We start from the raw sequence: 25,781 nt of genomic DNA, 5'->3' as shown, positions 1-25,781 counted from the left end.
TGAGATCATGTAGAGGGGTGGCTATCATGGCAAAATGCCTTATGAAACGTCTATAATAAGAACATAATCCCAGAAAACTACGTGCTTGATGTACATTCTGCAACTCTGGCCAATTCCGAATGGTTTCTATCTTTGCAGGATAAATAAGGCGGACTGATCCTTGATTTGACCCCATGCTTTGCATACCATCCGTTCTTTTGCATCATGTTTTGTGTTTCCCTGCACATCGGGAACTGCATGCACATTAGCCTTGGTTTGCTTGTCCACATGCTTTGGTTTGCGGTCAGGGCATTGTCTAAACATGTGCTCTTTGCCGCCACAAGAAAAACATTTCCCCTCCTTGGCATATTGCTTCCTTTCCTCGGGGATCAAGCCAAATTTGTTCTTCTTTGGACCATGATCTTTAGATGAGGTATTTTCAGCTTTACCTCCCTTCTGGATCTCCCGGACGCTCTTTTTAGGTGGCTGTCCACCTTTTTGCAAGTTTGGGACAGCCTTATCTTTGCCCTTTGAACCGCCTTGATCTTGCTTAATTTTGAGCACCAATTGCTCCGTAGCAAGAGCAGAGGCTATAAGCTATTGCAAAGTGTGTTTCAGGTGCAATTCAATGCCCAAACGATAAGCTGGTTACAATCCGGAGCGAAACTTCCTCTTTCTTTCATCCTCAGTGATTTGCATAAAAGGAGTTACCTCAAGCAACACTTTCCAAAACTTATTGACATACTATTGCACACTTTCATTATCTCTTTGCTCAAGTCTATCCCACTTTTGGGTGAGAGTTTGCTCCGCATTAGGTGGCAAGATCTAGGCATAAAATCTGTCCTTAAACTCTTTCCAAGTGCAAATGGGGTCTTTGGTGATCTTTTCAGTGATCCACGAATGAGCAGCGGTCCCCTTCAAGAACATGCTAGCATGGCGTACTTTAGACTTCTCAGTGAAGTCCTCATCACTAAAAGCAATGTCAAACTGTGCCACAAATGCTAACACTTTGGAAGCATCATGCTGTCCATGAAAAACATCAAACTTAACGGACTTGACACCTGCTTTAAATTCCTTGAGCTTTTTGGCATGAGGCTCATGGTCCTCTCTTTTTCTTTTCCCCTTATCCAACGGGGCAGCCCTATCTATATGGGCTCCATGGGCCATCATGGAAGTTTCATGAAGCACGGTGGCATGTGCTCCACGAACCTGAGAATCAGATGCATGTGACCTTCCTGCATAAGGCAATGTCTCTCCATGAGACAACTCAATAGGCAAGGCTCTTCTAGTGGTAGACCTGTCACCCCCTCCATGGGATACATGCCTTGAATACATGTGACCATTATGCCCTCCATGAGCACTAGTATACATATACCTGTCAGCCTTTGTGCCTTGTGGAGAAGATGCATGACGAGAGGTGATTGTCACCTCTTCCCTTTGCATAAATGACCTCAACCTTTGCGATGCGGGATCTCCATGCTTCAAGCGAGGTGGATTTCTGAATTTCAGCTCTCCATCTTCCCCCTCTTTGTCACCTTTGCGAAGGAGGTAGGAAAGTGCCAACTCCCTTGGCTTCTTGCCCACTTCTCGTGCCACGGACTTCAAAAGTCATGTCTACCATTGCATCGGCTTTCCTTGCTTCAATGGCACTTTGCACATGGGGATCTTCATGCAAAAATTTCAGCTCTTGCTCTTGTGCCTGCAAAAGCTTTCTCATATACTCCAATTCAGCCCTCATTGCATCAGGCTCTTCTTCTTGCATAACTGTCTTTCCACGAGAAAGGTTGTTCCCTCGAATCACTATCATTCACCCTCTCAAGGGGCTTGTGCCTTCCCTGTAAAGCATCAGAGCCACGCGAGGCACTTGATAGGCCCATCAAATTAGGCACTTCCAAAGGGTTGCCTTGGCTGTCCATTGTGTTAAGTATGCTAGAAACGGGATGTCCAATACACAGGTTTGTTTCATTGGTATCAGAGCACGGTTATTTCCCTCTTCTTAGTGGGGAAACAAACCTGTGTGTTGGACACCCCGCTTCTAGCACACTTAACACAATGGACAGCCAAGGCAACCCTTTGGAAGTGCCTAATTCGAGGGGCCCATCGAGTGCCTCGCGTGGTTCTAATGCTTTACAGGGAAGGCACAACCCTTTGAGAGGGTGAATGATAGTGATTCAAGGGGACAACTGTCTCGTGCAAAGACAATTATGCAAGAAGAAGAGCCTAATGTAATGAGGACTGAATTGGCGCATATGAGAAAGCTTTTGCAGGCACAAGAGCAAGAGCTGAAATTTTTGCATGAAGATCCCCATGTGCAAAGTGCCATTGAAGCAAGGAAAGCCGATGCAATGGTAGACATGACTTTTGAGTCCATGGCACGAGAAGTGGGTAAGAAGCCAAGGGAGTTGGCACTTTCCTACCTCCTCCGCAAAGGTGACATCAAAGAGGGGGAAGATGGAGAGCTGAAATTCAGAAATCCACCTCGCTTGAAGCATGGAGATCCCGCATCTCAAAGGTTGAGGTCATTTATGCAAAGGGAAGAGGTGACAGTCACCTCTCGTCATGCATCTTCTCCACAAGGCACAAAGGCTGATAGGTATATGTATACTAGTGCTCATGGAGGGCATAATGGTCACATGTATTCAAGGCATGTATCCCATGGAGGGGGTGACAGGTCTGCCACTAGAAGAGCCTTGCCTATTGAGTTGTCTCATGGAGAGACATTGCCTTATGCAGGAAGGTCACATGCATCTGATTCTCAGGTTCGTGGAGCACATGCCACCGTGCTTCATGAAACTTCCATGATGGCCCATGGAGCCCATACAGATAGGGCTGCCCCGTTGGATAAGGGGAAAAGAAAAAGAGAGGACCATGAGCCTCATGCCAAAAAGCTCAAGGAATTTAAAGCAGGTGTCAAGTCCGTTAAGTTTGATGTTTTTCATGGATAGCATGATGCTTCCAAAGTGTTAGCATTTGTGGCACAGTTTGACATTGCTTTTAGTGATGAGGACTTCACTGAGAAGTCTAAAGTACGCCATGCTAGCATGTTCTTGAAGGGGACCGCTGCTCATTGGTGGATCACTGAAAACATCACCAAAGACCCCATTTGCACTTGGAAAGAGTTTAAGGACAGATTTTATGCCCAAATCTTGCCACCTAATGCGGAGCCAACTCTCACCCAAAAGTGGGATAGACTTGAGCAAAGAGATAATGAAAGTGTGCAACAGTATGTCAATAAGTTTTGGAAAGTGTTGCTTGAGGTAACTCCTTTTATGCAAATCACTGAGGATGAAAGAAAGAGGAAGTTTCGCTCCGGATTGCAACCAGCTTATCGTTCGGGCATTGAATTGCACCCGAAACACACTTTGCAACAGCTTATAGCCTCTGCTCTTGCTACGGAGCAATTGGTGCTCAAAATCAAGCAAGATCAAGGCGGTTATAAGGGCAAAGATAAGGCTGTCCCAAACCTGCAAAAAGGTGGACAGCCACCTAAAAAGAGCTTCCGGGAGATCCAGAAGGGAGGTAAAGCTGAAAATACCTCATCTATAAAGATCATGGCCCAGAGAAGAACAAATTTGGCTTGACCCCCGAGGAAAGGGAGCAATATGCCAAGGAGGGGAAATGTTTTTCTTGTGGCAGCAAAGAGCACATGTTTAGACAATGCCCTGACCTCAAACCAAAGCGTGAGGACAAGCAAACCAAGGCTAATGTGCATGCAGTTCCCGATGTGCAGGGAAACACAAAACATGATGCAAAAGAATGGATGGTATGCAAAGCATGGGGTCAAATCAAGGATCAGCCCGCCTTATTTATGTTTGATGATTGTGCAACCGATAACTTCATCTCTATTCAGATGGCAGCTGCCTGGGGTATTGAGGTTGAGAACATGGGACCTCAAATTGAAGCAGAAGCTGCCTTTGTTGGTAAAGAGGTGCAGGTTACCCCACTAATAGGGAAGTTGCGCATACATATCCAGGGTTACCTTGATCATGAGCATTTCTTAGTTGCACCACTTAATGGATGTGATGTATTGCTTGGCAAGCCATGGCATCATAGGCTTGAGCCCCGCAAAGAGTACAAGACAAATAACATTTCTATTATGCAAAGAGGCCGCATGCATATCATTGATGCCGGCAAGGAAGGGGATTCCATCCCACTTGTATCTCACATCCATATTAATAAAGCAATGAAAAAGAGTCTTCCTGCGTACTTGGTCTTTGTTCGTGATAGCATTGTACCAAGTCATCAAAATGTGGATGCTTTGACTCACAATAGGCTGAATTTTCTTCATGCATTCAACGATTGTTTTACTGATGCATTGCCAGGTGAATTACCTCCCCAAAGGCCCAAGGATCATCGCATAGATCTTGTGCCAGGCAGTTCTCCACCTAACAAACCTGCATACCGTGTGAGTGCTGCACAACAAGAAGAGATCATGAAGCAAGTAAATGAGCTTTTAGCGAAAGGTTTGCTTCAGCCAAGTTCCTCACCTTATTGCTCTCCCGTGCTTCTTGTTCAAAAGAAGCATGTGTGTGGATTATAGAGCTTTAAATAAGCTCACCATCAAGAATAGATTCCCAATCCCGCGTATTGATGACATTTTGGATAAGCTTGATGACTCGGCTTGTTTCAGCCGTCTTGATTTGAAGAGTGGTTATCACTAAATACGAGTGGTGCCACAAGATGTCCACAAAACTGCATTCAGGACAGCTTTTGGATTATATGAATTTTTGGTGATGCCTTTTGGTCTCACCAATGCTCCCGCCACATTTAATCGTATGATGGATAAGATATTCCGATCCCATCGCAAATTCACAGGTGTATTCTTTAATGATATCTTGGTTTTCTCCAAGAATGAGGAGGAACATAGAACTCATTTGGTCACAGTGTTCGAAGAGTTGCGGAAGTACAAACTTTTCGTTAATGCCAAGAAAAGTGAGTTCTTTCTTTCAGAGATACATTATTTGGGTCACATTGTATCCAAGGATGGAGTAACAATGGATCCTGCAAAGATAGAAACCATTCGGAATTGGCCAGAGTTGCAGAATGTACATCAAGCACGTAGTTTTCTGGGATTATGTTCTTATTATAGGCGTTTCATAAGGCATTTTGCCATGATAGCCACCCCTCTACATGATCTCACAAAGAATAAAACCACTTTCAAATGGACTCCAAAAGAACAGGATGCCTTCTTGCAACTCAAGCATGCTATCATATGTGTACCCGTATTGATTGTTCTCGACTTACAAAGGTCATTCATAGTGGAATGTGATGCTTGTGGCGACTGTATAAGAGTTGTCCTAAATCAAGAAGGGCATGCAGTTGCATATGAGAGCCGTCGTTTGCATGATGCTGAGCTTCATATGGATATCTATGAGAAAGAGCTCTTGGCTGTAATTCATGCCTTAAAGATATGGAAACATTATCTTCTTGGGGCTGAATTTGTAGTCAAGACAGATCATCAAAGCTTGAGATATTTTCTATCTCAAACAAAGCTTTCGGAGAAGCAACTGAGAATGGCAAACTTTCTTTCCATGTTTCATTTTCAGATTGTCCATACTCCGGGAAAGAAAAATGTGGTGGCAGATGCATTATCCAAGAGGCCTTATGTGGTCAGTGGCCTCTCATCGAGACTTATCTGCTATGCGAGATTTGTATCATTTGAATGCTGATTTTTGCTATATATGGACTGATTTGATGGCTGGTCACTCACATGCCTCTTATATGATCAAAGAGGGTTATCTTATGAAGGATAATTGCTTATGTGTGGTGAAGGATATGCGTCCAAAAGTTATGGACGAATGTCACGCTCCACCTTACGCTGGTCATAGAGGTATCATGCCTACTACACGCATGATTGAGAGAGATTTCCTTTGGCCAAGCATGCGTAAAGACATTGAGGCATATGTACGTGCATGTATTACTTGCCAAAAAGTGAAGTTCGACAGGCAAAAACCTCCAGGTTTGCTTCAGCCATTACCTATTCCCTCGCAACCATGGGAAAGTATTACTATGGATTTTACTATGGACGTGCCTAGATCCCAACATGGGAATGATGCTATTTAGACCATTGTGGACCTCTTGCCCGTCAAGAAAACCATTAAAGTTGATCATATGGTGAAGCTTTTTCTTGCTAATATTTTCAAACATCATGGTATGCCTAAATCCATTGTTGGGGATAGAGATCCCAGGACTACGAGCCTCTTCTGGAGGGCTTTATTTGATAACATGGGCACTAAACTTGAGTTTTCATCAGCTTATCATCCCTAAACAGATGGCCAAAGTGAAGCTGCAAATTCAGCCGTGTTGGATTTGTTGAAGTGTTATGTGGCAGATCAAAAGACTGCATGGGAGAAGTATCTTCCACTTGTTGAGTTTACCTACAACAATACAATCCATGCCTCCACGGGAAAGGCCCCATTTGAGATTATTTATGGCAGAGTGGTATTGCCACCCATCCTATGTACAAAAGATGAGATTTTTGTAGCTGATGAGTATGTTCGGATGTAGCCTTTGCTCAGGTACGGACAGCCATTGCAAGGTCTCAAGATAAGCATAAAATGGCTGCTGACAAGCATAGAAGGGACATGCAAGTCAAAGAAGGTGATTGGGTTTTGCTGAAATTTGAGAAAGCTATGCTTCGGAAGAGGCCAGGACGAGAAGGATCATATCCTAAGCTTTCTCCTCGCTATTATGGACCCTTCAAGGTGATTCAAAAGATCAATGAAGTGTCATACAGGCTTGCTTTACCTAGTCATTGGAAGATTCACAATGCATTTCATGTGAGTCTTTTCCGGAAATATGTCGGGCCATATCCTGACGAGCCTGTCACAGAAGATCCGCCAGAGATTAATGAGCTTGAGGAGATCCTCCAACCAGAACAGATTGTCTTTCACAAGGACATAAAGCTACCTGCAGGAAAGCTTTCCCGACGATACCTTGTGAAGTTCAAGAACTATTTGCCCATTGATGCAAAGTGGGTAAATGAGGATTATTTTGTTGACTACCCACAGATGTTGCAGGCATATCTAGAGGCTTTTCAGTTGAGGACAACTCTTTAGAAGCTCGGGGGGATGTCACCAATTGGCCGACCATTTGGTCCATCTCCAGATTTGTGTCTCGTTCACTTGAGGCCAGGCCGGTGTCTCATGTGAAGGGGCCAGTATTTTTGCATAACATGGACAGGAGCCAGATTGGTGCCACCCGTGTGTTAGAAGGATGGTGTCGTATGGACGGGAGCCAGACTGGTGCCACCCGTGTATGACTAGGACTGTGTTCTATCCATGGGATTGTCACACCATGGAAGAGCCAGTATTTGTGCCGTGTCTTGCCTGTGGGATTGTCACTCCATAGGGAGGCTCGTGCCTGGATCTGTGTCTTACCTATGGGACTGTCACCCCATAGGAAGACCGGGATTTATGTTTTCTGTCGTGCCATCATTGTGCCCGACAGAAATGTTTAGTACTTGTTCTATGAACGGGAGATATGTCCATGATACTGTTTGCACATGCATTCATGTTTTGCATGTTTGGAACTGTTTTCACACGACTTGTATTCTTATGTTTGCCTGTTTGACGTGCCACTTACTGAGCGGGGACGCCTGCCACTGAGTCGTGAAGTTTGCTCTGTCTTCTGACGAGTTTTATTGCGTGTGAACAGGTGGTAAGCGTATTGCATTTGTTTATTTCTTAGCATTCTTTTTAACCTTTGTTTTTTTTATAAGGTTGCAGTTTCACACTCATTAATGAGTGGGCACCCTTCCCAATATTTCATGGTACATTTTAGAAGGCTGGGCACCCACGTTTGAGTCATGGTGGGAAAGGGAACCTCTCTTGTGTGTGGGGGTGGGTGCATGGCCACCTACCCACCCCCCACCTTGGAACCTTTGGAACTGGCCGCCTCCATGCAAGCTAGGTGGACCGGCCCGCTGTTGGACATGTGCCCTCTCCAACGCTTACATATAGGCGACCGCTTCATCCAGCTATCGGTATTCGACTCTGCAAGCGACCGTTCCATCCGGCGATCCACCTTGCAGGCGGCTGCGCACAGACATCAGTGCTCTTTGGCCAGTAGGCGGCTGCGCCCAGACACCACCTTTTCACCTTGCATGCGGCTGCGCACAGACATCACTGCTCTTTGGCCAGCAGGCGGCTGCGCCCAGACACAACCTTTTCCACCTTGCATGCGGCTGCGCACAAATATCACTACTCTTTGGCCAGCATGCGGCTGCGCCCAGACACCACCTTCTCCACCTTGCTCTGCAGGCGGCTGTCCTCTCTTGCCTTGCAGGTGACTGTGCTCAGGTTCTCTCGCTCCTCTCTGGCCCGTAGCTGTAATAGTCTTCCGGGTCGGTAAAAATCTAGCCATTTTTGTCAAGCCATCTACCACAACCCAAATAGAATCGCGGCCTTGATGTGTTCTTGGCAATCCGGTAATAAAATCCATGGAAATACTTTCCTATTTATTACCTGAGATTTGCAAAGGATGCAACAACCCAGCCTGCCTAAAGCGTTCAGCTTTAGTTGCTTGACAAATTTGTCACTTGAGAGCATAATCTTCTACATATTCTTTCATCTTTGGCCAACAAAAAGTATGTTTCACTAATGATAGTGTCCTGTGTACCCCAGGGTGTCTAGCAGAAGGGGCGTCGTGACACTCCTTAAGAATCTTGCACCAAATGTCCGGGATCTGTGGTACACAAATTTTGTCATTACGAAATAATAAACCATTCCGAATCATCCACTGGCCTCCTGCAGCCTGAACAGTAGACTGCTCAATCATTGAGTCTTGGTCAATCAAAGAGCTCCCGTCCTGGATCTTCCGCCAAAAGGGACCAAAATAACTATCAGTCTTGCAAAGCCCTCTCAATGACTGAAATAAGTCAGTAGAAGTCTCGGTGAACGACAAAGTATTCACCTCTCTAATTCGACTAAGCGCATCTGCAACACTATTCATGGACCCTTTCCGATAACGGATCTCAAAATCAAAATCTTGCATTAACTCAGCCCAACGAGCTTTCCTTTCTCTCAAATCATCCGCATCACACACATACTTGATTGACTGATAATCAGTCAATATCACAAACTTGGAGCCATATAAATAATGTCTCCAAACCTTGAGAGCATGAATCACAGCATAAAGCTTCTTCTCAAGGGTTGGCCAACGAGATTGAGTGTCGTCTAGCTTTTTACTTTCAAAAGCAACAGGTCTACTATCTTGAAATAAAGCAGCCCCGATGGCATAGTCACTGGCATCAGTTTCAAGAACATAAGGCTGACTAGGATCGGGTAATGCTAAGATAGGTGCTTCCTTGACTTTATCTTTCAAAAGTCAAAAGGCCATATCCAAATCGTTATTCCAAGTGATAGACCGATTTGACTTACGTCCACGACCTTTCAATAAGTCGGTCATCGGTAGTGTGAGCTGGGAGTACTTCCGCACAGATTTCCAAAGAAAAACAACAAAACCGAGAAAAGAACGAAGTTGTTTCACTGTTCGCGGTATAGGCCAGTCCAGAATCTTCTGAACTCAGTCATAGTCAATGCTCAATCCATCTCTAGTGATCTTGTGTCCCAAGTAAATGATGTCTGTCATAAAAAACTCACATTTACTTAATTTAACATATAGTCGATTCTGTCTTAGAATAGATAGGACAATCGTGAGGTGTCTAACATGATCCTCAAGAGTACGACTATATATCAAAATATCATCCACGGACACCACCACAAATTTCCCCAAATGTTCACGAAAAAGATCGTTCATCATTTGCTAGAAAGTGGCTAGAGCATTGGTGAACCCAAAAGGTAATACGAAAAACTCGTTATGGCCATACCTAGTCCAAAAGACGGTTCTTTCGACATGCCTTTCATGAATACGTATCTGGTGATAGCCAGTACGTAAATCTATCTTCGTGAAATATTTCGCTCCTGCTAACCGGTCAATCAGGTCATCTAATCTAGGGAGAGGATAACGGTTCATAATTATCAGCTTGTTCAATCTCTTGTAGTCTACACACATTCTCCAGGTGTTGTCCTTCTTTCTTCTAAGCAACACAGGTGCACCCCAAGGTGATTTACTTGAACGGATCTGGCCCATCCTCAAATAATCTTTGAGTTGTTTAGCCAACTCATCTTCCTCAGCTTGGCTCATCCTGTAAGGTGGAATACTGACAGGATGAGCACCAGGGATCAAGTCAATACGATGATCTACTGCCCTTTCAGGTAGTAAACCCGTGACAGTTCCTTAGGAATTACATCTTGAAACGAGTCAAGTATCTTCTGTAATTCTTTGCTTTCAAACACACTTAATTCATTGACATCCATGGAAGGTATGAGAAATGAAGAAAGTGGAATCAATACACAATGGAAAGCGGTATACAAAGAAGAATCCATTATATTTCCAAAATCAACTGTATTTACAAGAGGTCCCTGAGAGGGATGTATACAATCACCTAAGATACTATACTGGGTGTTCCCATGCTGAAAAGAAAAAATATGACTAGACCAATCTATCTGGACTTGAAGAGTCTTAAACCACTCAATCCCTAATAACAAGCCTACATTTTCTAGGTGCATAACATAGCATTCAAGAGTATCTTTGTAGTCCTGAATCCGGATTGGTAGCATCTCCACCTTTCGATCCCATACTTGCCTTCCCGCAAGTAGGCGTACCTCATAGGTATGATCGTTGGGGATCGTATCAAGACTCAATTTCTGCACAAGTTTGTAGTTAGAAAACTGTGTGAGCTGCCAGGATCTAGAAGAAAGTGGATTCTATGGCCATTCCTCCCATGATCTCTGTCTTTTGGATACATATGCTCGAAGCATATCCTCCAAAATTTGATTCACTCTTTCTGTCTGGCCATTAGATTGAGGATGATCGAAGGAACTCAAATTCAAAGTTGTTTCCAACTTCTCAAAAACAAGCTTTCAAAAATCACTCGTAAACTTAGTCCCTATCACTGACTATGTCCTGCACTAACTGTAGGCATATGCTCACTTATGGTAGTGCTATGTGTGAACAGGGCTTAACCAAGGGTACTTTTTCCCATGTGGTTTTTCCCTTTGGACATCAAGTGTGAAAGGACACTCTTAACATATAATATTTTGTACTTCTATATTATACGGATGTGGCACACATGCAAGAGTTGACTTGCATTTTGTGGATACCACACTTTTGGCTCTCTCTCTCTCTCTCTCTCTCTCTCTCTCTCTCTCTCTCTCTCTCTCTCTCTCTCTCTCTCTCTCATTTCTATGTGTGAGCTTCTCTACCCTGCACCTAACCCTAATGTGCAGGTTTGTGTGTGTGGGTGTGTGAGTCCAACACCCAACATTTGGTATCAGAGCTGGGAGCTGGCCCTGGAATTCTGCTGCTGGAAGAAACCTGCGAAATTCCGTCGACGCTGTGATTTTCCGTCGACTCAGAAATTCCGTCGCCGTCCAGCCGTTCTGCCTTTGCTCCGCCGTCCGGCCGCTAGAAACAGGCGGCACTAGTGGGGAGCCCACCACCACCGCCCAGCCCGCGAGCGGCTCTTCCATCTCCAGCCGGCGCCCAGGTCCGTCGCCGCCAGAGGCGCCTGCCGTCCGGTGTCGCCCTTCCGTTACCCGTCGCCGTCGCCCAGCTTCGACCACGCCCATTCTGCTCCGTCGCCCAGCTTCGACCACGCCCATTCTGCTCCCGTCGCCGTTGACCACGCCCGTTCTGTTCCGTCGACAGCCGTTTTGTTCGGGTCGCCGTCGACTCACGTCTGCCGTCGCCTGTGCGGGTCGCCGTCGACTCACGACTGCAGCTGCTAGCCCACGGCTACCCTGGTCCGACACCAACGCCCAGCGCTCGCCTGTGGCTGGTCCCTTCCGGACGTGTGCAGCCACTATCGCCGTCCTGCGTTCTCCGTGCTAATCCAAGGCCGCCGGCGGGTACTGCCCGACGCCAGCAACCGCATCTGTCAGCGCCCAGCGCCCGCCTCTGCCTTCGCTAACCTGAGCCCCGTCTGCATCTCAGTGCACTCCAGCTCCAACTTGGCCTGCCAACAGCCCTCCACCGCACTGCAGACCTACTCGACATCTGCAGCTCCGTGTGTTCCTTATCGTTGAGTCTCCAGCTGCTGGCTCCCTCTACTCGACTGTCTGCTCACCGCCAAGCACCTGCTTCCTCACAAGTGCTGCCAAAGGTATTTTCTATACAAATTTTTGGTCAAACACAAATACAAAATTTGCAGCCATTCCCAGTGCAGGTCATATGCAGATTTTGCAGACACTTCTGTGCAAGTCAAATTGAAAGGAAAATTGCAAATGGCCGCACTGTATCATGTGCAGATCATACCACATATCCAGTAAAGGGAATTGGTAATGTCATACTTATTGCAGCCAATGGTGCCAACATATGTATGAAAAATGTATTGTATGTTCCAAGGATAAAGAAAAATCTGCTCTCCGTCTCAGCCATAAACGACCAAGGTTTAAAGGTTGAATTTGAAGACGGGAAGTGTTTGGTAAAAGACCCATCAAAGGGTTATGAAATAGTCACTTCTGGAACACGATACAAAGGCTTGTATAAGCTGGACAGCTATGACAAGCGCACTTATGATGCAAATACAGTGGCTGCCCACACTCCTGCTATGCATGATGCAGAGCTATGGCATGCTCGTTTTGGACATACAAATTTTCAGAGTTTGATGCTTGTGCAGAAGCATCATATGGTTGATAATATGCCGCCTCTTGAGTCTCCACCAAGACATGTATGTGAGGGGTGTATTTTGGGAAAGATGCAACGAAAACCATTCCCCAACGATGGAGCTATTAGAGCTGAAAGTAAATTACAGCTCATACATAGTGATGTATGTGGTCCAATGCGGACACCATCCATAGGGGGGCATCTTTACTTCGTCACATTCATTGATGACTACTCCAGGTTTGCTTGGGCTTACCCTTTGAAAGCAAAAGAAGATGTGTTTACATGCTTTCGACACTTTGTAGCAATGGCTGAAAATATGTGTGGATGTAAAGTCCAAACACTCCGCTCAGATAGAGGTGGAGAATACATGTCAAATGCATTCAAGGATTATATGCTACAAAAGGGCATCAAACACCAATGTACTGTGCCTTATACACCGCAGCAGAATGGTGTAGCTGAAAGGAAAAATAGATCTCTCATGGAGATGGCAAGATGCATGGTGAAAGCACAAAAGTTGCCTCACAAATTTTGGATGGAAGCTATAATGTGTGCAACTCATGTGTTGAACAGGTGTCCAACATAAGCTTTGAAAACCATAACACCATTTCCGAAAGCCAACAGTGGATTATATGTGTACATTTGGGTGTTTGGCATGCACATGTGCCAGAACAACTCCGAACAAAGCTAGATGACAAAGCAATTAAATGCATTTTTGTGGGCTGCAGCAATGAGAGCAAAGGATACCGTCTTTATAATCCAACTACACGAAGGATTTTTGTCAGTAGAGATGTGGTATTTGCTGAAAATTCAGAACAGCCCATGTACAGCTTGTATAAAAGCAATGATACAGGCATACAGGACATGTTTGATGGACTTTTACCCATTGCAATTAGGGGGGATTCAGATCAGCTAGCCCCTACACAAGAAAATCCTCATGTAGAACATGAGGAAGATCTTGTCAGGGAAGAGCAAACAGCCATAGACACAGCCAAGTCAGTGCCAAGATGGTTGTTGAAAACTTTGCAAGAAAGCAAACTTGCAGCTCCACTCACAGGTAGAACAAGGGCTAGTTCCAGCCATGCTTTGAATGTACATCGTGGGGAGTCTGCATTCGCAATGGGTGGTCTCTTTGATTCAGAAGAGCCTTCTTCTTATGAAGAAGCACATGAGAATAAGCATTGGTTGCAAGCTATGCAAGCTGAAATTTCTTCTATCATGAAGAACAATACATGGGATCTTGTGGAATTGCCTAAAGGCAAACATGTAATTGGAACAAAATGGGTGTACAAAGTCAAAAGAAAGTCTGATGGTACTATTGACAGGTACAAAGCAAGACTTGTGGCTAAAGGCTACTCCCAAAAAAAGGGAATAGATTATGAAGAGACTTTTGCTCCTACTTCGAGAATGACCACAATAAGATTCTCGGTAATTACTCATGCCATATCACCGCAATCATGTCCCAACAACCATTCCAACTTACAAGCACAAAGCCTTCAATCTCACCAACCTGCACAGGTTGTCCATTCAAACACATTCACATTAATAACACATGCTAAAGTTACAAGACAGCACATAAGCTTTAATCCAACACTTAGTTCCAGCCATCCCTAATTTCATATGTCCTACACATGGAATATTTGAAATCACCCAAGTACCATGCTATGAACATAGTGATAATTAGGCATCCCCAATTAACCATAGAAGGACGGACAAACAAACCATAACATCCCTCTTGCCCGGGATAACAACTGTCTTCAGTTGCGTCATATCAGATGGCTTATGTTTAAAAGTAAGATTGGGTGAGTTCGGGATAGACATGGAAAAACCGCTAAGGTATCCATCTAAGACCTCGTAAATAGAGTCAATCTATTCTTGAAGAGAATGCTGGTCTTATTATAAAACTAAAGGGAAATTTAAATGATTTTGCTGAAAATGTGAATTGTAGGTAAAATGAAGTTCTTCATAAAAATAGCCCACATGCCAAAAATAGTTGCACGCTTATGCATGGGTTTTTCCTTTACAAAAATAGGAGTTGCTTTAGTCAAAAGCTAAAATAAATTCTTTCTATCTAAATCACTAAAGAAAAAATACATAAAGAGCTCCAAGGCTAATTCACGTGCAACAAATCAATAAGTCCACGCCCAAGTATGACAAAAGTGGGTGGCCAATAATGATACAAAAGCTCATCGTAGATACTACAGCCAAATACCAAAAATGAGAAAAACCTTCCCGGTAATTACTCACGCCATATCATTGCCATCACGTCTAGCCATTTCGGCTTGCGAGCATAAAGCTCGTTAATCTCACCAACCTGTAAATCAGCCCATTGGTTTTGTAGTTCCTGGTGAGAAACATAAAGTATGCAGGTTGCACAAAGCATTGTATGGGTTAAAGCAAGCTCCAAGAGCTTGGTATGATAAGATACATGCTCATCTAACTAGCCAAGGTTATGAGAATGTGAAGAAAACCGATGCCGATATTCTCAACATGCTAATAACAGGTACAAGCAAAGCACAAATTTCAGATTTCAAAGCTGATTTGAAAGCTGAATTTGATATGTCAGATTTGGGGCCTTTACACTACTATCTCGGCATACAGTTTATGCATACAGATGATGGCATTGTTATGCAGCAAACTAAGTACATAAAAAGTTTGCTAAAAAGGTTTCGCATGGATGAATGTAAGCCCATTTCTACTCCGGTAGAACCAGGTGTACGGCTTACTATGCATGATATTGGAGAGCCTTTTGAGGCCGGCATTTACAGCCAGGCAGTGGGATGCCTCATTTACTTGTGTAACACGAGGCCAGACATATCTTTTGGGGTGTCTTTGTTGAGCAAATTCATGCACAGCCCAGGCACAAAGCATAGGCAAGCAGTCAAACGCATTTTTCGTTATCTTAAGGGTACCCTAGATCTTGGTTTGTTCTATCCCAGGGGGGGGGCAGCTTGCAGCTTTATGCATACAGTGATTCAGATTGGGCTGGTAATTATGATACCAGGCAATCCACCAGTGGGAATTGTTTTTTTCTTGGCAGTTCATGCATATCTTGGTTGAGTAAAAAGCAACCCACTGTTGCTACATCTACTTGTGAGGCTGAGTACAGGGCAGTCTTTACAGCTACAGTAGATTGTGTATGGTTGAGGAGACTATTGGCTGATCTTCGTGAGTGTCAGAAGACACCTACCACTATTCTCGCTGATAGCCAGAGTTCGATGGCCGTGGCACGAAATCCAGTATTTCATGCACGTACCAAGCACATAGAGATTCATTATCACTATGTCAGAGAGAGGCTACATGCAGGGGAGATCAGTTTATCTTATTGCCCTACACACGATAATGTTGCAGATCTATTCACAAAGGCTTTACCTCGAGAAAAGTTTGAAGCTTTCCGCAAAGCTTTGAGCTTACTCTCATACAGAGAACGATCTGCTACCTTGTACAGGTTCACACTTCCACTACAGGGGGGATTTGTAGGCATATGCTCACTTATGGTAGTGCTGTGTGAACAGGGCTTAACCAAGGACACTTTTTCCCATGTGGTTTTTCCCTTTGGACATCAAGTGTGAAAGGACACTCTAACATATAATATTTTGTACTTCTATATTATATGGATGTGGCATACATGCAAGAGTTGACTTGCATTTTGTGGATACCAAACTTTTGGCTCTCTCTCTCTCTCTCTCTCTCTCTCTCTCTCTCTCTCTCTCTCTCTCTCTCTCATTTCTGTGTGTGAGCTTCTCTACCCTGCACCTAACCCTAATGTGCAGGTTTGTGTGTGTGAGTGTGTGAGTCCAACACCCAACACTAGCCCGTACAGTCTAAACAATTGCTCGATAAACTGCCGTGCTAATTGCATAGCTGTGATAGTCTTCCGTGTCGGTAAAAATCTAGCCATTTCTGTCAAGCGATCTACCACAACCCAAATAGAATCGTGGCCTTGATGTGTTCTTGGCAATCCGGTAATAAAATCCATGGAAATACTTTCCCATTTATTACCTGGGATTTGCAAAGGATGCAACAACCCAGCCTGCCTAAAGCGTTCAGCTTTATTTGCTTGACAAATTTGACACTAGAGAACATAATCTTCTACATACCCTTTCATCTTTGGCCAATAAAAAGTGTGTTTCACTAACGATAGCGTCCTGTGTACCCCAGGGTGTCCAGCAGAAGAGGCGTTGTGACACTCCTAAGAATCTTGGACCTAATGTCTGGGATCTGTGGTACACAAATTTTGTCATTACGAAATAGTAAACCATTCCAAATCATCCACTGGCCTCCTGCAGCCTGAATGGTAGGCTGTTCAGTCATAGAGTCTTGGTCAATCAATAAGCTCCCATCCTGGAACTTCTGCCAAAATGGACCAAAATAACTATCAGTCCTGCAAAGCCCTCTCAATGACAAAAAAAAGTCAGTAGAAATCTCGCTGAACGACAAAGTATTCACCTCTCTAATTCGACTAAGCGTATCTGCAACACTATTCATGGACCCTTTCCGATAACGGATCTCAAAATCAAAATCTTGCATTAACTCAACCCAACGAGCTTTCTTTCCTCTCAAATCATCCGCATCACACACATACTTGATTGACTGATGATCATCCAATACCACAAACTTGGAGCCATATAAATAATGTCTCCAAACCTTGAGAGCATGAATCACAACATAAAGCTCCTTCTCAAGGGTTGGCCAACGAGATTGAGTGTCGTCAAGCTTTTTACTTTCAAAAGCAACATGTCTACCATCTTGCAATAGAGCAGCCCCGATGGCATAGTCACTAGCATCAGTTTCAAGAACATAAGGCCGACTAGGATCGGGTAATGCTACGATAGGTGCTTCCTTGACTTTATCTTTCAAAAGTCTGAAGGCCATACCTAATTCGTTATTCCAAGTGATAGGCTGATTTGACTTACGTCCACGACCTTTCAACAAGTCGGTCATCAGTAGTGTGAGCTGAGAGTACTCCCGCACAGATTTTCGAAGAAAAATAACAAAACCGAGAAAAGAACGAAGTTGTTTCACTTTTCGCGGTATAGGCCAGTCTAGAACCTTCTCAACTCGGTCATAGTCAATGCTCAATCCATCTCTAGTGATCTTGTGTCCCAAGTAAATGATGTCTGTCATAAAAAACTCACATTTACTTAATTTAGCATATAGTCGATTCTGTCTTAAAATAGATAAGACAATCGTGAGGTGTCTAACATGATCCTCAAGAGTACAACTATATATCAAAATATCATCGAGGAACACCACCATAAATTTTTCCAAATGTTCACGAAAAAGATCGTTCATCATTTGCTGGAAAGTGACTGGAGCATTGGTTAACCCAAAAAGTAATACGAGAAACTCGTAATAGCCATACCTAGTCGGAAAGGCGGTTCTTTCGACACACCTTTCATGAATACGTATCTGGTGATAGCCAGTACGTAAATCTATCTTCGTGAAATATTTCGCTCCTGCTAACCGGTCAATCAGGTCATCTGATCTAGGGAGAGGATAACGGTCTTAATTGTCAGCTTGTTCAATCTCTTGTTCAATCTCTTGTAATCTATACACATTCTTCAGGTGTTGTCCTTCTTTCTTCTAAGCAACACACGTGCACCCCAAGGTGATTTACTTGGACGGATCTGGCCCATCCTTAAATAATCTTCGATAGCCAACTCATCTTCCTCAGCTTGGCTCATCCTGTAAGGTGAAATACTGACAAGATGGGTACCAGGGATCAAGTCAATACGATGATCTACTGTCCTTTCAGGTGGTAAACCCGATGGCAGTTCCTTAGGAAATACATCTTGAAACGAATCAAGTATCTTGTCATGGCCCTGTGAAAATGGAGCAGGACAAGTGTGGGCATGGTGGTTGCAGGGTCAGAATATTTTATGATTCACATGGGGGGTGCCCGGACAGAGTTTAAGATGTGTGGACATCCCTAGGTGTGAAGGGGGGAACTAGAAACATTAATTTTTAATGTTTATTGGAGTTTGCCCCTAGGCCTTAGTGGCCCTAGGAACTTATTAAGTTGGGGCCCTAGGGATTAAATTGGGGAGGAGTTTTCTCTCTCTTCTCTCTCTCTCTTCCCTTTTTGGGAATCGTGTAGTAAAAGGGGAGCTTTCCTCATGCGCTGAAGAACTAGCGTGGAAAAGCTCAAGAAGGAGGAGGCGACTGCTGAAGACCAGTTTTGGTTGCTGTTTTTCTGAGTGGAACCAGCCGTACAGCACTGTACGGCCAGAACTGGGCACTCTCTCTCTCTCTCTTTCTCCTCTGTTGCTGGCGGCGCACAGGACTGTTGCTGGTTTGGCTGCGCAGAAGCCCTGTACAGGCTGTACAGACTGTTTTCCAGCAGGTACACATTGTACAGCTGCCGTACAGTGTACGGGCAGCAAGGTACAAAAGGTACAGTTGCTGCAGAGGTGTTAACAGGTGCTGGACAGGTGCTGGACAGGCCTGTTTTCTCAAATTCAGGCAGGTACAGAAGTGGACAGCAGCCTGTTTATGCAAGTACAACGCCTGGCACGTATCCCGAGGCGGTACAGACGGGTACTGTGCTGATTTTCAGATCTGTATTTTCAAGGACAGCATAGGAGTGAGCATCAGGAGGAGGATACAGGCAAGTGCAAGCACCCGTGTGAAGCAGGGTTGTGGATTCAAGTGCCTGCAGGCACAGATTGGTGCTGTTGCTTCCTCCAGTGTTGTTTCACGAGCTGAACTTGGTAAGCCTTGACTCTGTTCATCTATCTCTCTTTCTATTGCTTGATGTCTGCTACAGGTATGTGTTATCTGGCTCCTTGTGAGAGGAGGAGTATGGCAGATTGACAAGGGATTAAGACAGGGATTGAACAGCATATGTGTGTTTGAGGACACAGATCTGTGTGCATAGATCCTCTGTGCTGAGAAGGATTTGTGGGCAGTCAGATTGGACTTACAGGTGTAAACTCTTGGCTGGTTTTTGTGTTGTACTCAGCCATACATATTATTTTAATGGAATAAAGAAATACCGCAAGGGGCGCCAAGCTTTGGGGCCAACAGGTGTCGCTGTGTATTCAGATTTGGGCACTCTAGCTCCAATCTGTGTTTTGTTTCTCATCTAGACTACAAGTGGACGGGTGATTGCTCCTACCGCACTCTGGTTTTCTATCAGAGGCCGGTTCCAAGGTTCCGTCCCCGGGACCAATCATCAACTTTCTGAAGGGGGTGAGCTCGTGGTTGTTTTGGAGAAAGCCATCGCTGAAAATTCAGCAATCATGTCTGATACAGAGGAAGAGTACTTCTATCAAGAAGAAGAAGAGCAAGAGTCTTCTCCTGAAAGAGATGTATCTGAGGATATTTTTGCAGGAGAACAGGCTGCAGATGTTGAGCCTTATGAGGATGTAACACAGCCAGAAGATGTGCATGGTAAAGAGGATGATGATGCTCGGTTCAAAGATCGCTTGGCTAGTGTTATGGATACTTTTATGCAGCTCACACAGAGTGAGAGATTTGCTGAATTTTTGAGATCTCGCTCAGAGCCCCGCACAGAGCCCCAGAAAAAGAAGAAGAAGGTTCGTTCGAAGAATCATTCTCAAGGTCATAGTGGTACCACTCCACAGGATCCATCTCCTGCCCAGTTTCCAAATATGCAGCATGCTTTTGGTGCTAACCCACAGAGTTCCTTCTATGGACAGCCACCTATTCCTCAGCAGAATATGCATCCAGGTTATTTTGGTGGTGGCTCGGTGTTCCAATCCATGACTGGGGGTTATCCTCAGGGAGGCATGGGTATGTATGGGCCTTTTGGAGCCAATTTTCAGCCTGGCATGCAAGGGAATATGTATGGTGGTATGCAGTCCGGTATGCAAGGAAATGTGTTTGGAAGCATGCAACCTGGGATGCAAGGCAATATGTTTGGTGGCATGCAGCCAGGTATGCATAGTGGAATGTATGGAAACATGGCTGGGATGTATGGTATGCCTGGTGTTGGAATGGGAAATGTTGATCCAATGATGGGTATGAATGTTGGGGGCAGCAATCTTACGAAACCACTTCCATATGATAATCTAGCGCCTATGGGAAAGGCGAAGGATTACAAGGAAGGGGGAGCTGCAGTGAAGTTTGACACTTTCAGTGGGGCCAAGGATAAATTGAAGGCACTTACCTTCTTACAGCAGTTTGATGCTGCTTTTTCTGGTGGGAATTACACAGAGTCCTCGAAGGTGAGGAAAGCTGCCACTTTTCTCAAGGGCAATGCTTTGCAGTGGTGGTCTACTCTTCTTTTGCAGGGCATAGCACCCACCACATGGGTCCAATTCAAACAGGTTTTCTCTTCCGTATGGCTCACATCTACATTTGAGGTGGATGTTATGACAGCATGGCACAAGCTGGATGCTTCAAAGTGTGATAGTTTGGAGGATTATAATAAGAAGTTTTGGGAAGCTCTACTCCCAGTGACTTCTTATCGTGCCGTGCCATTATCTGAGCAGGTTGAGAAGTATTGTTGTGGGCTGCCCAAGGAGGTACGAGATTATTGTATAAAGACAAGAGTAACGAACATGTCACAGATGATTGAAAATGCTATGACAGCCAATGCGTTACTCACAGGTGGTTCATCTGGGTTTAAAGGCAGTAAGAAATTGGGCAAGAAAGCTGAAAAATTTGGGCATGCTTCTCGTGATACTAAAGGGTCTTCAGAGACAAAGTATAAGAAGTTGCCAATGCCCAAAAGGACTTCTGAGGAAAGACAGGCTTTGAGAGATACTCAAAAGTGTTTTTACTGTACTGAAGAGGGGCATATGTCATTCAATTGTCCCAAAAGAACGTCCAAGAAGGACCCTGACAATAAAGGAGAGCCCAAGCCAAAGAAACCAAAGCCTTCTGCAGGCTTAGTTCCTGATCTTGTGGGTGAGCAGCTAAGTGGTGAAGCTACAGAGTTGTGCAGGGCATGGGGCAAAGTGAGAGATCAGAATGCTTTGATCTTCTTTGACACAGGTGCTAGAGCCAACTTCATTTCACCAGATTTGGCTGGCCGATTGGGGATTCGCGCAGAGGAGATGGGGCCGTTACATGAGGCAAATATGGCTTGTCCAGGGTATGCAGAACCCGTTACTCCTATTATTGGGAAGCTTCGGCTTCATTTGCAGGGTTATGTGGACAGCGAGGAGTTCTTCATCATGCCTTTGGATGGCTGTGATGTTTTGTTGGGGATGCCATGGTGCCACAGGGTACATGCGGTGGTGGATACTTACAATAGGAAAATTACTCTGACTCATAGAGGAAAAGAGCATGTATTGGATGTAAAACTCAAAGGGGAATCTGTCCCTATTGTATCCGCTTCGGCGATTTCATCAGTAATGAAAAAGCATCTTTCCGCGTACTTGATTTATGTAAAGGATGCACAGGATGATGAGTCTAAGTCTAATTTGTCAATGTTAGATAAGGACAGGGCTGATTTCTTAAGTGGGTTTCAAGACTGTTTTTCCGAGTCATTGCCAGGAGAATTACCTCCTGAGAGGCCAGAAGATCATGCCATAGATCTGATTCCTGGTAGTACTCCACCGAATAGACCGCCGTATCGTGTTAGTGCAACCCAACAGGAAGAGATTATGAGTCAGGTGCAGGAGCTATTGAATAAGGGGTTGATTCAGCCTAGCTCATCACCCTTTTGCTCACCTGTGCTCTTAGTGCAGAAGAAGGATGGTTCTTGGCGCATGTATATTGATTACAGGGCGCTGAATAAGAATACCATCAAGAATCGATTCCCCATACCGAGGATCGATGACATCTTGGACCGCTTACAGGGCTCCACAGTTTTTAGTCGTATTGACTTGAAAAGCGGGTATCATCAGATACGCATTAGACCCGAGGATGTGCATAAGACAGCATTCCGAACCACATTTGGGTTGTATGAGTTCTTGGTTATGCCCTTTGGTTTGACGAATGCGCCTGCCACATTTAACAGAATGATGGACAGGATTTTCAGGCCTCATAGAGAGTTTGTGGGCACATTCTTTGATGATATGATTGTGCATTCACGAACTGAGGAAGAGCATAGAAGGCATTTGGCCATTGTGTTTGCAGAACTCAGAAACCATAGATTGGTGGTTAATGGCAAGAAGAGTGAGTTCTTTTTGCAGGAGATACATTTCTTGGGGCATATTGTGTCTGGTCATGGAGTCCGTATGGATCCAGCAAAGGTGGAAGCAATACTTAATTGGCCAGCTTTGAGGACTGTGCATGATGTACGCAGCTTTTTAGGATTGTGTTCTTATTACAGGCGTTACATACGGCACTTTGCTGAAATTGCTTCGCCTCTTCATGCTTTGACGAAGAAAGCAACTCCGTTTAGATGGGCTGATCGGGAAATTTCAGCATTCAAAAAGCTCAAAGAAAAGCTTACTTCGGACCCAGTATTGGTGTTACCGGATCTCCGAAAGGCTTTTGTTGTCCAGTGTGATGCATGTGGAAGTAGCATTGGTGCAGTTCTCATGCAAGAGGGACATGTGATAGCCTATGAGAGTAGAGTTTTGCAAGATGCTGAGAAGCATTTACAGGTGTATGAGAAAGAGATGTTGGCTGTAATTCACGCTCTTTCTACATGGAAACACTACTTGCTTGGGGCTGATTTCACTGTACAGACAGATCATCAGACCTTGCGATATTTCCTCACGCAGACTAAGCTTTCAGAGAAGCATATGCGTTGGGCAAACTTTTTGTCAATGTTTCACTTCCAGATTGTGCATGTGGAAGGCAAAAAGAATGTAGTGGCAGATGCTTTATCACGCAAGCCACAGGTCTCTGCAGTTTCACTTGCTTATCATCATGAGCTTGATGAAATGAAAGAGCAGTATGCCCATGATGAGGATTTTGAAAGGTTGTATGATCAGATGTCTGAGGGTCAGCGGCATGAGCATTACACTCTCAGAGATGGGTTTTTATTGATGCATGGCAGACTGTGTGTTACCAGGCCATTGCGACTCAAGGTTATGATTGAAAGTCATGCTCCACCGTATGCAGGTCATAGAGGTATTGACGCCACGGTCAAAGCAGTGGAGACTTTCTTTTATTGGCCAACCTTGAGAAGAGATGTTGATGCCTTTGTGAGGCAATGCATCGTATGTTAGAAGGTAAAGTTTGACCGTCAGAAGACACCAGGGTTATTACAGCCTTTACCTATTCCGGATAGACCTTGGGAGAGCATTGCCATGGATTTTGTATTTGATCTTCCACGGACACAAACGGGAAATGATGGCATCTGGACTATCATATGCAGGTTCAGTAAGCAGGCACATTTCATTCCCGTGAGGAAGACAATTAAAGTGGATCATATGGTGAAGTTGTTCATGGCGAACATCTTCAAGTATCATGGCTTGCCTACGTCTATCATTAGTGACCGTGATCCACGGATGACGAGTTTGTTTTGGAGAGGGTTGTTTGACAACATGGGTACAACTCTCAAGTTTTCATCATCATTTCATCCACAGACAGATGGTCAGTCAGAAGAGGCTAACTCTACAGTGTTGGATCTTCTCAAGTGTTATGTGTCAGAGCACAAGCAACAATGGGAAAAGTATCTTCCTTTAGTGGAGTTTGCATATAACAACACTGTACATAGCTCGACAGGCAAGGCGCCTTTTGAGATTGTAGAAGGAGGGAAGAAGGTACCACCCATTTTGCATACAAAGGATAAGATCTTTGAGGCTGATCAGTATGTGGAGAGCTTGGATGAAGCTTATCGGAGAGTTAAGTTGGCCCTCCAGAAAACTCAGCAGAAGCAAAAGAAAGCCGCAGACCGTCACAGACGTGATTTGCAGTTTGCATTGGGTGATTGGGTTCTTTTGCGCTTTGAAAAGGCTAGACTCAAGAAGATGAAGGGTAAAGAGCGCTTATTCCCTAAGTTGAGTATGCGATATTATGGGCCTTTTCAGGTTTTGGAAAAGATTGGTGAGGTAACCTATCGATTGAAGTTACCAGATCACTGGAGGATTCACAATGCTTTTCACGTGAGTCTTCTTAGACCTTTCCGTGGGGATGTGCCTGAGGATGTATCAGATGAGGCTCAGCCGGAAGTTGAGGAACTTGATGAGGTTCTGATTCCAGAGCAGATACTGGCACATAAAGAAAGGAAGGTACGAGGTAAAGTTTCCCGTAGCTATCTTGTGAAGTTCAAGAACTATTCACCGATGGATGCGAAGTGGATGGAGGAAGGTGACTTAACAGATTCACCTCAGGTTTTGCAGCTTTATCTCGATGCCTTTGAGTTAGAGCCGACTCTTATTGTGGCTCATTCAGGTTCAGCAGAGCATGGGTCTGGAGCATTACCTGATGCTCAAGAGGGGGGTAGCACCTCCACTCCCTTGATACAGACAGGCTCAGATGACATCTAGAGGTTGCTTGGTGCAGATTTTATCTCATCCGAAGGTACTGAGGCTGACAGTACATCTGTTTATGGGACTTCTATGATATATGTGTACTAGTCACATGGAGATTTTTGTGGATATGTATGGTTCACAGTGGTATACAACTTGGACTATTACTATGCCATTGGTTTGCAGTGAATGTTGATACATGTGTATGGCTCAGAGAGATTGGGACGCTGATCTTGCCATATTGTATATTTCACTTTGGATATTTTGATGCATCACCAGAATGCAATCGAGGACGCTTGCCATCTTTCAAGAGGGGGGTATGTCATGGCCCTGTGAAAATGGAGCAGGACAAGTGTGGGCATGGTGGTTGCAGGGTCAGAATATTTTATGATTCACATGGGGGGTGCCCGGACAGAGTTTAAGATGTGTGGACATCCCTAGGTGTGAAGGGGGGAACTAGAAACATTAATTTTTAATGTTTATTGGAGTTTGCCCCTAGGCCTTAGTGGCCCTAGGAACTTATTAAGTTGGGGCCCTAGGGATTAAATTGGGGAGGAGTTTTCTCTCTCTTCTCTCTCTCTCTTCCCTTTTTGGGAATCGTGTAGTAAAAGGGGAGCTTTCCTCATGCGCTGAAGAACTAGCGTGGAAAAGCTCAAGAAGGAGGAGGCGACTGCTGAAGACCAGTTTTGGTTGCTGTTTTTCTGAGTGGAACCAGCCGTACAGCACTGTACGGCCAGAACTGGGCACTCTCTCTCTCTCTCTTTCTCCTCTGTTGCTGGCGGCGCACAGGACTGT

The 25,781-nt window shown here is 44.6% G+C and overlaps 1 protein-coding gene across 2 annotated transcripts in view; it reads right to left on the bottom strand.

Annotated features, from left to right (window-relative positions):
* Positions 1–25,781, bottom strand: part of LOC147633296 (vacuolar protein sorting-associated protein 35B-like) — a 97,179-nt gene that overhangs the window by 50,303 nt on the left and 21,095 nt on the right. The gene's annotated exons all lie outside the window — the stretch shown is intronic.

This window comes from Cibotium barometz, chromosome 12 (assembly GCF_041138505.1).
Source record: "Cibotium barometz isolate CiBa-2024 chromosome 12, ASM4113850v1, whole genome shotgun sequence".
Taxonomy (NCBI): Eukaryota; Viridiplantae; Streptophyta; class Polypodiopsida; order Cyatheales; family Cibotiaceae; genus Cibotium; species Cibotium barometz.
The sequence above is the reverse complement of the archived record's forward strand: the minus strand, read 5'-3'. Positions and strand labels throughout refer to the sequence as shown.